The 3,414-nt window shown below is 44.1% G+C and overlaps 1 pseudogene; it reads left to right on the top strand.

Annotated features, from left to right (window-relative positions):
• The first annotated feature begins 1,036 nt into the window (after positions 1-1,036).
• LOC123757344 (uncharacterized) lies at positions 1,037-1,764 on the top strand (annotated as a pseudogene).
• Positions 1,765-3,414: the final 1,650 nt, after the last annotated feature.

The raw sequence follows: 3,414 nt of genomic DNA, 5'->3' as shown, positions 1-3,414 counted from the left end.
CTGGAACCGGATTCCAATATTATACATTACACAATACCTATAAGAAACTTCACATTATGACAATACAGCAATGTTTTATTAAGTCAATACAATAAAGAATTCAATTGATATTGTATTGAATAAATGGAACACAATGATTATACATTTTATCGCTTGCTTTGTGATACACATGAAATACATATTTTAATAAAAAATATTTAACTCATATAAAACAGTAACATGTAGTAAATATTGACAAATATCTTTATATCTTTATCATATCTTTATATCTATCATATCTTTAATGTTTGGTTTGGCGATTCCAGCAATTGTCGGTCTTAACTATCATCCAGCTGCGTCTGCGTGTTAATGTCTTGATATTATATGGTGTCTTGAAATTGTCTTCTGAGATTGCTTTTGCTTTGGGGGGAAAGGAGGAGGAGGAGGAAGAAGAGAAGAAATGAGGGAAGAGGCTGTAAGAACGGAGAGAAGAGGAAGCAAATGGGACGGGAAGAAGATAATGGGAAGGGGGGAAAAGGGTAGGGAGGCACACAGAGGGAGGGAAGGGAAAGGGAAGGTCATGGAAAGAAGGAGGTGGGAAGGGAGGTAAAATGTAAAAGGGAGGAATACAAGGGTAGAGAAAATTGAGCATGAGACCTCACACACACTTCCTCGGCCCTCGCCAAGATCGAGGTAGACCATGCTTCTCGGTATACATGTCCAGAGAGTTTACATCAGCTCTGAACTATGCTTGAAGATAAGGTATACTTCTTGGTTAGTTAGTAAGCCATTGTGGTGGCCTGAACATCCCTTTAAATATCAGAGTATTCGAATGCAAACACAATATTAAAGATGAGAGAGAGAGAAAGAGAGAGAGAGAGAACTCACTTATTTATTTCATTCTCATGTTAATAAATGAGTTCCTAAGAGCAGGCTTTAGATGATATGAGGTAGGATAACAGCTCTCGCTTGCAGTTTCACAAGGCACGTCATTTCACAGCTCTTATGAATCACAGTCTTAGTTTAAAAACAAGACAAAAAGAGAAGGACCTACTAGATGCCCCAGCGGGACTCAGGAGTCAGAAAACAGCAGAAACATAGTATTATATGGTCATGGAAAGACCACATTCCAGGATATGGAAAGACCATTCCAAGTCATGGAGAGACCATTCCAAGTCATGGAGAGACCATTCCAGGCCATGGAAAGACCATTACAGGTCATGGAAAGACCATTCCAGGTCATGGAAAGACCATTCCAGGATATGGAAAGACCATTCCAGGTCATGGAAAGACCACATTCCAGGATATGGAAAGACCATTCCAAGTCATGGAGAGACCATTCCAGGTCATGGAAAGACCATTCCAAGCCATGGAAAGACCATTACAGGTCATGGAAAGACCATTCCAGGTCATGGAAAGACCATTCCAGGTCATGGAAAGACCATTCCAAGTCATGGAGAGACCATTCCAGGCCATGGAAAGACCATTACAGGTCATTGAAAGACCATTCCAGGTCATGGAAAGACCATTCCAGGATATGGAAAGACCATTCCAAGTCATGGAGAGACCATTCCAGGTCATGGAAAGACCATTCCAGGATATGGAAAGACCATTACAGGTCATGGAAAGACCATTCCAGGATATGGAAAGACCATTCCAGGTCATGGAAAGACCATTCCAGGATATGGAAAGACCATTCCAGGATATGGAAAGACCATTCCAGGATATGAAAAGACCACTCCAGGCCATGGAAAGACCTGGCAAACACCTCTTCCAAACACTTGACAGCATGGAGACCATTGTAAAGCAAAAGGCTGACCAACTGACAGACTATTTTCGAGATAATAACACGTCATTATAACACATTATAACACCCAATACCCCTCGCTGCCTACCTTCATAACACTCGAGTGTCTCCACCTGCTCAGTTACCTGGTCATTCTTAGTATGCCAGACAAAGATATTATTGTTAAGCTAAAAGGATCTTCTACTTTAACTAAAATACATTAAAGTCAAGTAAACATTCTAGCTATATGAGCATTATATAGGAAATGGAACTGTAATGTTTATTGTTATTGTAACAGGTAAGTTTCGTTCATATATTATGCACCTTATACCCATCCTCTGGGGGGTTAGTGGACCCTATACCCATCTTGTGGGTGGTAGTGGGCCCCATTCCCATCCTGTGGGTGGTGGTGGACCCCATACCCATCTTGTGGGTGGTAGTGGACCCCATACCCATCTTGTGGGTGGTAGTGGACCCCATACCCATCCTGTGGGTGGTAGTGGACCCTATACCCATCCTGTGGGTGGTAGTGGACCCCATTCCCATCCTGTGGGTGGTGGTGGTCCCTATACCCATCCTGTGGGTGGTAGTGACCCCCATACCCATCCTGTGGGTGGTGGTGGTCCCTATACCCATCTTGTGGGTGGTAGTGGGCCCTATACCCATCCTGTGGGTGGTGGTGGTCCCCATACCCATCCTGCGGGTGGTAGTGGACCCTATACCCATCCTGTGGGGGGTAAGTGGACCCTATACCCATCCTGTGGGGGGTTAGTGGACCCTATACCCATCCTGTGGGGGGTTAGTGGACACTATACCCATTCTGTGGGTGGTAGTGGACCCCATACCCATCCTGTGGGGGTTAGTGGACCCTATACCCATCCTGTGGGGGGTTAGTGGACCCTATACCCATCCTGTGGGGGGTTAGTGGACACTATACCAATTCTGTGGGTGGTAGTGGGCCCTATACCCATCCTGTGGGTGGTAGTGGGCCCCATATCTATCCTGTGGGGTGGTAGTGGACCCCATACCCATCCTGTGGGGGGTTAGTGGACCCTATACCCATCCTGTGGATAGTAATGGACCCCATACCCATCCTGTGGATAGTAATGGATCCCATACCCATCCTGCAGGCGGTATTAGACCCCATACCCATCCTGTGGGTGGTAGTGGACCCCATACCCATCCTGTGGGTGGTAGTCGACCCCATACCCATCCATAGTGACTGCAATAGTGTCTAGTGCCAAAAGTGTATTTAGAAAAGGAATGTTAAATACGATACATTTACTCACAGGAGAGAAGGTGAGAGAGAGAATAGAGAACAGAGAGAGATTAAACTCTTAAGTCAGTAAATAATTCATTTATTCATTAAGTTCAGTATTTGTTGTGATCAGTTACCTGGGTGTTAGGATACTAGGTTACATTTTCTCCTGGGCTATTAGGTTAATGTGCAGCTATTAACGTATTTGATTCTTGTATTAAACGAGTCGTCGTGTGGTATATTAGCAGTATTTTTAGATTCAAGCAATCTTTTTTCCCTGCTCTGCCCCCTCCTCCTCCTCCTCCCAAATTTCAATGGTGGCAGCGGTGGTATTCACATATCAAATAATTGGCCGTATGCTTAAATTTAATTTAAAATTTTTGCTACTCAA

Source organism: Procambarus clarkii, chromosome 13, assembly GCF_040958095.1.
Source record: "Procambarus clarkii isolate CNS0578487 chromosome 13, FALCON_Pclarkii_2.0, whole genome shotgun sequence".
Taxonomy (NCBI): Eukaryota; Metazoa; Arthropoda; class Malacostraca; order Decapoda; family Cambaridae; genus Procambarus; species Procambarus clarkii.
The sequence above is the reverse complement of the archived record's forward strand: the minus strand, read 5'-3'. Positions and strand labels throughout refer to the sequence as shown.